This window comes from Molossus molossus, unplaced genomic scaffold (genome assembly GCF_014108415.1).
Source record: "Molossus molossus isolate mMolMol1 unplaced genomic scaffold, mMolMol1.p scaffold_m16_p_3, whole genome shotgun sequence".
NCBI lineage: Eukaryota > Metazoa > Chordata > Mammalia > Chiroptera > Molossidae > Molossus > Molossus molossus.
Window position 1 is genome coordinate 72,498,483 of NW_023425366.1, and position 12,166 is coordinate 72,510,648.

The following is a 12,166-nucleotide window of genomic DNA, read 5'->3' on the forward strand; positions in this document are numbered from 1 at the left end:
ATGATCCCTCTATTCCCACATTGCTGAGCATTTTTATCTGAAATGGATGCTGGGTTTTGTCAAATTCTTTTTCAGCATCTATTGATATGATCATGTGGTTTTCATTCTTCATTTTGTTTATGTGATGTATCACATTTATTGATTTGTGAATATTGTACCAGCCTTGCATCTCTGGGATGAATCCCACTTGGTCATGGTGAATAATTTTTTTGATATATTGCTGGATCTGATTTGCTAGTATTTTGTTCAAGATTTTGGTGTCTATGTTCATCAGGGATATTGGCCTGTACCTTTCTTTCTTTTTAGTGTCTTTTTCTGGTTTTAGATTTAGAATTATGCTGGCCTCATTAAAAGAGTTTGGAAGTCTTTCTTCTTCTTGAATTTTTTGAAATAGTTTGAGGAGAGTGGGTGCTAGTTCTTTTTTGAATGTTCTATAAAGCTCCCTTGTGAAGCCAACTGGGCCTGGGCTTTTGTTTGCTGGGAGAGTCTTGATTACCTCCTCTTCAATTTCCTTAGTTGTTATTGGTCAGTTCAAGTTTTCTATCTCTTCCTGGTCCAGTTTTGGGAGACAGTGTGTTTCTAGAAATTTGTCCATTTTGCTTAGATTGTCAAATTTGTTGCCATATAATTGTTCATAGTAGCTGTTAACGATCTTTTGTATTTCTGTGTTGTCAGTTGTTACTTCTCCTCTTTCATTTCTGATTTTGTGTATTTTGGTTCTCACTCTTTGTTTCTTGGTGAGTCTAGCTAAAGGTCCATCAATCTTGTTTATCTATTCAAAGAACCGGTTGTTTCATTGATCCTTTGAATTTTTTTTTTTTTTTTTTTTTTGGTCTCTATGTCATTTATTTCTGCTCTGATCTTTACTATTTCCTTCCTTCTACTTGTTCTGGGGTTTTCTTTTTGTTTGCTTTCTAATTCTTTAAGTTGTGAGGTTAGACAGTCAATTAGAAATTTTTCTTGTTTTTGAGGTAGGCCTGTAGTGCTATGAACTTCCCTCTCAGAACTGCTTTTGCTGCATCCCATAGATTTTGTGTTGTTGTGTGTTCATTTTCATTGGTTTTCAGGAAGTTTTTAATTTCTTACTTGATGTCCTCGGTAACCCATTCATGGCTTAATAACATGCTATTTAACCTACATGTGTTCAAATGTCTTTCCATGTTTTTGTTGCAGTTGATTTCTAATTTCATGCCATTGTGATCTGAGAAGATGCTTGATATGATTTCAATCTTCTTGAACTTGTAGAGAGTTAGGTTGTGTCCTATCATGTGGTCTATCTTTGAGAATGTTCCATGTGCACTTAAGAAGAATGTGCATTCTGTATTTTTGGGTTGTAATTCTCTGTAGATACCTATTAAATCCATTTGGTCTAGTGTTTCATTTAGAGCCTCTGTTTCCTTGCTAATTTTTTGTCTAGAGGATCAATCCAGTGATGTCAGCAGGGTCTTGAAGTCCCCTGCTATGATTTTATTGCTGTTGATTTCTCCTTTGAAATCCTCCAGAAGATTTTTAATATATTTTGGTACTGCTATATTGGGTGCATATATGTTTATCAAGGTTATATTTTCCTCTTAGATAGATCCTTTTAATATTATGTAGTGGCCTTCTTTGTCTCTAGTTATGGTCTTCATTTTGAAATCTATTTTATCAGATATGAGTATTGCTACCCCAGCTTTTTTAAATTTCCATTTGCTTGGATAATTTTTTTCCAATCCCTTCACTTTCAACCTATATAAGTCATTTTTTTGTGAGATGGGTCTCTTGTAAACAACATATGGGTGAGTCATGCTTTCTTATCCAATCAGCTACTCTGTGTCTTTTACTTGGAGCATTCAATCCATTTACATTTAAGGTGATTATTGATATGTACTTATTTATTGCCATTTTTGTTTAGTTTGTTTATATTTTTCTTTCCATTTCTTCTACTAATTATAGCAGTTCTTTTAACATTTCTTGTAGTGCTGGTTTGGTGGTAATGTATTCCCTTAGCCTTTTTTTGTTGGGAAGCTCTTTATTTGACCTTCTATTTTCAATGACAGCCTTGCTGGGTAGAGTAGTCTTGGATTCAGATTCTTGTTTTTCATGACCTTGATTACTTCATTCCATTCCCTGTAGTGTTTCTGTTGAGAAGTCAGCTGAGAGCCTTATGGGGTTTCCTTTGTAGGTAACCTGTTGCTTCTCTCTTGCTGCTTTTAGGATTCTCTCTTTGTCTTGAATGTTTGGCTCTTTGATTACTATGTGTCTTGGTGTGGGCCTGTTTTGGTTCTTCTTACTTGGGGCTCTCTGTGCTTCTTGAACTTGAATGCCTTCTTCCTTCACCAAATTAGGAAAGTTTTCTGTCACTATTTCTTTGAATATATTCTCTAAGCCTTGCTCATTTTCTTCTTCGGGAACTACTATGATGCAAATATTATTACGTTTCCAGCTGTCCCACAGTTCTTTTAAGCTGTCTTCCTGTTTTTTAATCGTTTTTTCCTTTTGGATTTCTGATTGGTTGATTTTTCTACTTTGTCTTCTAATTCACTGATGCGGTCCTCAGCTTCCTCTACTCTGCTCTTTGGAACTTCCAATGTGTTCTTTATTTCTGATATGTCACTCTTGATCTGTTCTTGGTGGTTTTTAATTTCCAACTGGTTCATTTTCAGCACCTTTATGTCCTTACTCATGCTGTTGTGCTTACTCAAGATCATGGCTCTGAATTCTAGCTCTGTTTACTTGCCTATCTGCTCCACATCATATTTGGTGGAGGTCTCTTGTTCTTTAATTTGGCTTTTGTTTCTGTGTTTTACCATTTTGGCTATCACAGTGGGCTTTGGAACCTGCCAAGTTTTCCCTGTGGGTATAGTGTTCTGCTGTTTGTGGCTGCCTCTCCTGGGTTTAGATGAGCGAGGGAGGACCCACATTAAACACCACTGTCAAGTCTTACTTTCCTGGTTAGAGTTACTGTTATCCTCTAGCTTTCTGCCTGGAGGCTAGCAGTCCAGGTTACTTGAAGAGTTTGGGGTTGTTAGTTGATTGAAAAACTCCCTCAGGTGCTCAGTGTAAGGGGATTTCTTGAGGGTGGGGCAGATGCTGGTTGTTAGTGAACCTCAATTTGCATTTCAGTGGCTCACAGGGTGGGGTTGAATCTCCGAGGGAGGGGCTGATGCCTCTCCCCAGAGTCCTGGGAAGGAGCAATATGGCCACCTTCCTGAGGGGCTGCAACTCAGCAAAAGCTCTGAGCATTCTCCAAATCCCGACTGTCCCCACACAGTTCCAGTCCAGTCTGCCTTCCCTCTGCCAGAGCCCAAAGTGAGTGGCTCTGGCTATTTTAGCCTCTGTCCTGGCTCTGCACTGTGGAGCTGCTTGGGAATTTAACCCGAGAGGGCTGCTCACAGCTAAGGCTGCTGCTAAGCTGCTGACTGTGGGCTTCCATCCCCTGTCTTGCACATTCACAATCCTACCAGGGTCTAGTCAGTGTCCCTAGTTATATGGTCCTCACAAGCTGCTTTTCTGTTGCTTTTTTACATTGATTTGTCTGTGTTTTAGTTGTAATTACAGTTTGGTTTTGGGAGACGGTCTGTGTAGTTTCCATTTACTCTGCTGCTATTTTGGAATTCTCCTCTATATCTTTTTGTTTAGGGAGAATGTCAACACTGAAACTTTTACATGAAGATAAAAGGTTAAAACCTACACTTCCAACTTTGCACCAACCGTAATGGAATAACTAGCAGATCTGTCTTCTTATCACATAAAACCAGAAAACTGCACCAACTATGTGAACAACTGTTCTGTGACATACAACAGCAGGCAACACAGGAATGTAGTCCACAGAAAAGGGGAACAAACAATGTAAATCGATACTCATATTCTTAACCTTAATTTAGCCGTGTGTGTGTGTGTCCAAACATGTCTGGAAAAGTTACTCATCCTCTTTAAATTACTGGTTCATCATCTGTAAAATAGAAATAATAATATCTATATTCTAGTGATTATGAGAATTTACTACATGTAATAATTTAATACAACTTCTGGCACATAGAAGTTGTCCAGTAAAGAATAAGCATCGCCCTGGCCAGTTTGGCTCAGCGGTTAGAGCATCAGCCTGCGGTTTCGAGAGACCTGGATTCGGTTCCCGCTAAGGGTGTGTACCTCGGTTGCATTTTGTCCCCGGCCCTGGTTGGGTCATGTGGGTGGCAACCACTCAATCTGTACCTTTCACATTGATGTTTCTCTCTCTCTCTCTCCCCCTCCCACTCTATCTGAACAAAAAATGGAAAAATGTCCTCGAGTGAGGATTAAAGAAAAATAAAATAAATTTAAAAAAAATTAAAAAAAAAGAATAAGCATCATTTTCATGATTTATTTTTTAAAAAGAGGGTCACAATAGGTTAATAGATTTGTTGTCTGCAAATTTTAGTATAAATTTAATCATTTGGAGAGCATAAAAAAACAGATTGCCAGGTCCTACTTCCAGAGTTTCTGATTCAGTAGGTTTGGAGTGGGGTGTAAGAATTTGCATTCCTTACAAATTCTCAGATAATGATGATGATGTTGGTCTGGAAAAATCACACTGAGATGTGCTGCCTGGATAATTTTTGTGTTTAGGCTCTTTGGGATTAAAATGAACAGACTCATTGATTAATTCAGTTGATGTGACTTATGTTACAAAGGAAAGTAACAAAGCTAAAAATACTTTCTCAATGCTAAACAATTCATAAATAAACAGAATATTATTTAGTATAAAACAGCAGCTTATCTTGTCTGCTCAACAGTGGGAATTTCACTGCTTGGTCTTGATTGCTTTAAAGGCTCATGATGTGCAGCTTCCTTTCATCAGCTTCTTGTGTCTATATCTACTTCTATTATAGCTACTGACTATTCTCTCTCAATTTCCTTCTCTATCTCAAAGACATTTCTCATTAATTTTCTGTCAATTTAGCAAGGCCGTGTTGTTTGAATTTTCCTCTCTTTCTCCTATTTATATTCTCCTAAACACGAAGAATGGACTAAATTATTAATTTATAGCAAGGCATTACTATTGACCATTGTTGTCAAGATACCATATTTAATTGGTTTTTTAGGAAATCTAAAGATTGTGCCTGGCTGGTGTGGTTCAGTGGTTGAGCATACACCCATGCACTAGGAGGTCACCAGTTTCATTCCAGGTCAGGGCACATGCCCAGGTTGTGAGCCCAATCCCCAGTTGGGTCATGCAGGAGAGGTGGCCAATTGATGTTTTCTCTCATTGATGTTTCTATCACTCTTTCCCTCTTCCTTCCTCTCTCTCTATAAGTAATAAAGAAAAAACATTTTTTTTTTAGATTGCTCTCTTGAAATCAAGTGCTGATCCAAGACTTAGAGTATGACAACTACTGCACAAGGAAACACTTCTAGGCACTTTTTCAGAAAGCATATACCTTGTTCATGGATTGGAAGAATTAACATCATTAAAATGTCCATACTACCCAAAGCAATCTATAGATTCAATGCAATCTCCATCACCATACCAATGACATACTTCACAGAACTAGAACAAATATTTCAAAAGTTCATAGGGAACCAAAAAAGACCTTGAATAGCCACAGCAATCTTGAAAAATAAGAACAAAGTTTGAGGGATCACATTACCAGATTTCAGGTTATACCACAAAACCACTGTAATCAAAACAGCCTGGTACAGTGATACCTCGGTTCTCGAACGCCTCGGTTTTCGACCAAATCGGTATTCGACCAGGAGATTCGAGAAACTTTTGTCTCGGAATCCGAACAAATATTTGGAACTCGAACTTCCGAGATGAGCCGAGTTGAGTCGAATGGCGTTCATTCGGCCCAGCGCGCCTTGCTTGCATCATCAGTGTGAGTGCAGAGAGAGAGTCACACTTTGTGAAGTCACGCTTTCCTATTGGGTTTCATTGCTTCGGTTCTCGAACAATTCGGTTCTCGACCATCCTCCTGGAACGAATTATGTTCGAGAACCGAGGTATCACTGTACTGGCACAAGAACAGGCATATAGGGAGTGAATGGAAGCTACACAGACCATCTCCTAGGACCAAACTGGAATTACAACGAAAATAAAGACAAATCGTCATGAAGGGGCACCGAAAGGCAGCTTGGAGGACCACATAACCAGGGACACTGAATCAATCCTGGTAGGCTTGCAAGGACGTGAGAGGGGGCCGGGAGCCCATGGTCTACAGCGGCCTGGGCTGGGACGAGGGGACTCGGATGGAAGCTGTGCCCTCAGCTGGGTCCTGTGGCCTCGGCTGGGACCAGCGGCCGCCTCGGCTGGGTCCTGCGACCTCGGCGGGGTGCTACCCCCTCGGCTGGGACCAGCGGCCTCAGCAGGAAGCTACGCCCTCGGCTGGGTCCTGTGGCCTGGGCTGGGATCAGCAGCTGCCTCGGCTGGGACCTGCGGCTGCCTCGGCTGTGTGCTACGCCCTCGGCTGGGTCCTGCAACCTCGGCTGGGTGCTATGCCCATGGCTGGGACCAGTGGCCTCAGCTGAAAGCTGCGCCCTTGGCTGGGAGCTGCCACAGCCTTGGCAGCCCTTAGCTGGGAGCAGTGCCCTCGGGTTAAAATCCCAGGGGGCTCCACGGCAGAGCCGGGACAGAAGCTAAACTGGCAGCAGCCACTCACCTTGTGCTCTGGAGAGGGAGGGAAGACTGGACTGGAACTGTATGGGGACACTCGGGATTTACAGGGTACTCAAGCTTTTGCTGAGTGCCATTTTGGTGGTGGTCATCTTACTCCTTCCCAGGGCCCTGGGGGGGTGGGGGGCGGTCCCTCCCTTGGAGATTCAACCCAACCTGATGGCAATTGAAATGCTAATTGAGGCCCATTAACAACCAGCATCTGCCCCACCCTCGGGAAATCCTCTTACACTGAGCACCTAAGGGAGTTTTCCAGTCAACTCAAAAACCAAGGTTCTTCAGGTGACCCCTACTAATAGCCTCCAGGAAAAAAACTAGAGGATAACTACCATTCCCTGGGCTAGCAACTCTAGCCAGGAAAGTTAAGACTTGACAGTGGTCTTTAAAGTGGGTCCTCCCTGCCTCATCCAAACCCAGGAGAGGGAGCCACAAACAGCAGAACACCAACACACACAGTGAAAATTTCGCAGACTCCAAAGCCCACTGTGATAGCCAAAATGGTGAAAAACAAAAACAAAAGCCAAATGAAAAAACAAGAGACCTCTACCGAAGATGAGATAAATGAGGTGCAGTTAAGCAAGTTAACAGAACTAGAATTCAGAGCCATGATCTTGAGGAAGCTCAACAGCATGTGTAAGAACATGAGCACCATGAGTAAAGACATAGAAATGTTGAAAATCAACCAGTTGGAAATTAAAAACCACCCAGAAGTAATGAAGAATGACATATCAGAAATAAAAAACACATTGGAAAGACTAAATAGCAGAGTAGAGGAAGCTGAGGATTGGATCAGTGAATTAGAAGATAGGGTAGAAAAAATCAACCAATCAGAAAACTGAAAGAAAAAAATAATTAAAAAACAGAAAAACACCTTAAGAGAACTGTGGGACAATGGGAAACGTAATATCATTCGCATCATAGGAGTCCTCAAAGAAGAAAATGAGCAAAGGATAGAGAATATACTTGAAGAAATAGTGACAGAAAACTTCAAAAGTTTGGTGAAGGAAGAAGGCATTCAAGTTTAATAAGCACAAAGAGCACCAAGTAAGAAGAACCCAAAGAAGCCCATACCAAGACACATAATAATCAAAGTGCCAAAAATTCAAGACAAAAATAGAATCTTAAAGGCAGCAAGAGAGAAGCAACAGGTTACCTACAAAGGAAACCCCATAAGGCTCTCAGCTGACTTCTCAACAGAAACACTACAGGCCAGAAGGGAATGGCATGAAGTAATCAAGGTCAAGAAAAACAAGAATCTGAATACAAAACTACTCTACCCAACAAGGCTGTCATTCAAAATAGAAGGTCAAATAAAGAGCTTCTCAGACAAAAAAAAAAGGCTAAGGGAATACATTAGCAGCAATTCAACACTGCAAGAAATGTTAAAAGGACTTCTGTATTTAGCAGGAGAAATAGGAACAAAAATAGAACCACACTAAACAAAAATGGCAATAAATAAGTACATATCAATAATCACCTTAAATGTAAATGGATTGAATCCTCCGAGTAAAAGACACAGAGTAGCTGATTGGATAAGAAAGCATGACTCAACTCATCCATATGTTGTTTACAAGAGACCCACCTCACAACAAAAGACTCACATAGGTTGAAAGTGAAGGAATTGGAAAAAAAAATTTCAAGCAAACAAAAAGCAAAAAAAAGCTGGGGTAGCAATTCTCATATCTGATAAAATAGATTTCAAAATGAAGGCCATAACAAGAGACAAAGAAGGCCACTACATAATATTGAAAGAATCTATCCAACAGGAAGATATAACCTTGATAAACATATATGCACCCAATATAGGAGCACCAAAATATATTTAAAATCATCTGGAGGATTTCAAAGGAGAAATCAACAGCAATGCAATCATAGCAGGGAACTTAAAAACCCCGCTGACATCACTGGATTGATCCTCTAGACAAAAAGTTAGCAAGGAAACAGAGACTCTAAATGAAGCACCAGACCAAATTGATTTAATAGACATCTACAGAGATTTACAAACCACAACTAGCGAATTCACATGCTTCTCAAGTGCACATGGGACATTCTCAAAGATAGAGCACATGATAGAACATAAACTAAATCTCTACAAGTTCAAGATTGAAATCATATCAAGCATCTTCTCAGATCACAATGGCATGAAACTAGAAATCAATTGCAACAAGAACATATAAAGACATTAGAACACATGGAAGCTAAATAGCAAGTTATTAAACAATGAATGGGTTACTGAGGAGATCAAGGAAGAAATTTAAAACTTCCTGGAAACCAATGAAAATGAACACACAACAACACAAAATCTATGGGATGCAGCAAAAGCAGTTCTGAGAGGGAAGTTCATAGCACTGCAGGCCTAACTCAAAAAACAAGAAAAATCTCTAATAGACTATTTAACTTCATAACTTAAAGAACTAGAGGGCAAACAAAAAGAAAACCCTAGAGCAAGTAGACGGAAGGAAATAGTAAAGATCAGAGCAGAAATAAAAGACATAGTGTCCAAAAAAACAATTCAAAGGATCAATGAAAGAAAGAGCTGGTTTTTCAAAAAGATAAACAAGATTGGACCCCAGCTAGACTCACCAAAAAACAGAGAGAGAGAACCCAAATACACAAAATCAGAAATGAAAAGGGAGAAGTAACAACTGACACCACAGAAATACAAAGGATCGTTTACAGCTACTATGAACAATTATATGGCAACAAATTCAACATACTAAGGGAAATGGACAAATTTCTAGAAACACACTGTCTCCCAAAACTGGACCAGGAAGAGATAGAAAAATTGAACATGTAATCAAGACTCCCAGCAAACAAAAGCCCTGGCCCGGATGGCTTCACAGTGGAGTTTTACCAAACATTCAAAGAAGAACTAACTCCTATTCTCCTCTAACTATTTTTTAAAAATCTAAGAAGAAGAAAGTCTTCCAAACTCGTTTAATGAGGCCAGCATAATTCTAATTCCAAAACCAGAAAAAGACACTACAAAGTAAGAAAACTACAGGCCAATGCCCCTAATGAACATAGACGCCAAAATCCTGAACAAAATACTAGCAAATCGAATCTAGCAATGCACCGAAAAAATTATCCACCATGACCAAGTGGGATTCATCCCAGGAATGCAAAGCTGGTACAATGTTTGCAAATGAGTAAACATGATACACCACATAAATAAAATGAAGAATAAATACCACATGATCATATCAATAGACGCTGAAAAAGCCTTTGACAAAATCCATCATCCATTTCTGATAAAAACACTCACAATGAGAAAATACAGGGATCATATCTAGACACAATAAAGGCTATATATGAAAGACCTACAGCCAACATCATACTCAATGGGCAAACAATAAAAGCATTTTCCTTAAGAACAGGAACAAGGCAAGGGATGTCCACTTTTGCCACTCTTATTTAAAATAGTACTAGAATTCTTAGCCACAGCAATCAGACAGGAAGAAAAAATAAAAGGGATCCAAATTGGAAAGGAGGAAGTGAAACTGTTATTATTTGCAGATGACATGATACTATACGTAGAACACCCCAAAGACTCCATCAAAAATTTACTAGACTTAATAAATGAATTTGGCAAAGTAGCAGGATACAAAATTAATGTCAAGAAATCGATGGCATTCTTATACACCGATGATGAACTCACAGAAAGAGAATCTAAGAAAACAATCCCATTTAACATTGCGGCAAAAAAATTAAGATACCTAGGAATATATTTACCCAAAGAAATAAAGGACCTATTCACAGAAAACTACAGGTCATTGAAAAAAAAAAAAAAAATAGAGGAAGATATAAAAATGTGGAAGCACATACCCTGTTCATGGATTGGAAGAATTAACATCATTAAAATGTCCGTATCACCCAAAGCTATCTATAGATTCAATGAAATCCCCATCAAAATACCAATGACATACTTCACAGTACTAGAACAAATTCTTCAAAAGTTCATATGGAACCAAAAAAGACCTCAAATAGCCACAGCAATCTTGAAAAAGAAGAACAAAGTTGAAGGGATCACATTACCAGATTTCAGGTTATGCTACAAAGCAACTGTAATCAAAACAGCCTGATACTGGCACAAGAACAAGCATACGGACAAGTGGAACAGAACAGAGAACCCAGAAATGGACCCAAGGCAATATGCTCAAATATTATTTGACAAAGGTAGCAAGAGCATACAGTGGAGTAAGGACAGCCTCTTTAATAAATGGTGTTAGGAAAATTGGACAGCTACATGCAGGAAAATGAAACTAGACCATCAACGTCCACCATACACAAGAATAAACTCAAAATGGATAAAAGACTTAAATGTGACTCATGAATCCATAAAAATCCTAGAAGAAAATGTAGGCAACAATATTTCAGACATCATATGCAGCAGAATTTTCACTGATACATCACCTAAGGCAATAGAAACAAAGGAGAAAATGAACACATGGGACTACTTCAAACTCAAAAGCTTCTGCACAGTGAAAGATCAATCATCAAAATGGAAAGGCTACCCACTGTATGGGAGAACATAATTGCCAATGATACATCAGATAAGGGGTTAATTTCCAATATATATAGATTGTTCATACAACTCCACAAAAGGAAGACACAGAACCCAATTAAAAAAAAATGGGCAGAGGAACTAAATAGACACCTCTCCAAACAGGACATACAAATGGCTAAGATACATATGAAGAGATGCTCAACATCACTAATCATCAGAGAGATGCCAATTAAAACAACAATGAGGTATCACCCCACACCTGTCAGAATAGCCACCATCAACAAATCATCAAACAACAAGTGTTGGCAACAGTGTGGAGAAAAGGAGACTCTAGTACACTGCTGGTGGGAATGCAGACTGGTGCAGCCACTATGGAAAACAATATGGTGTTACCTCAAAAAATTAAAAATTGAACTTCCATTTGACCCAGGGATCCCCCTTCTAGGAATATCCCCTAAGAAGCCTGAAACACCCATCAGAAAGAATATATGTACCCCCATGTTCGTAGCAGCACTATTTACAATAGCTAAGATCTGGAAACAGCCCATGTGTCCATCATAGATGAGTGCATAAAAAAGCAGTGGTACATATACACAATGGAGTACTATGCAGCTGTAAAAAAGAAAGCTCTCTTATCCTTGCAGACAACATGGAGAGACCTGGAAAGTATTATCCTAAGTGAAATAAGCCAAGCAGAAAATTACAAATACCTCATGATCTCACTTATTTTTGGACTATAACAATCATAACAGTCTGAGAAATAGGGTATAGCCAGAGGCTTGGAAGTAGGGTACAGACTGACAACCCTCGGGAGAGGGGGTGGTGGGGGGTAGGAAGAGATAAACCACAGAACTTATATGCATGTGTACATAACCAATGGACATGGACAACAAAGCCGGGGACGGGGTGTGGGGGATGGGGAGGAGGGTGTCAATGGGATAAAAAAGGAGAAACATCTGTAACAAAAATAAAATAAATTAAATTAATTAATTTAAAAAAAATTTTTTAAATGACTTCAAATGTTCACT

General features: G+C 39.3%; 1 protein-coding gene across 1 annotated transcript in view; it reads right to left on the bottom strand.

Moving 5' to 3' along the window:
• Nucleotides 1–12,166, bottom strand: part of SLCO6A1 (solute carrier organic anion transporter family member 6A1) — a 111,264-nt gene that overhangs the window by 68,611 nt on the left and 30,487 nt on the right. The gene's annotated exons all lie outside the window — the stretch shown is intronic.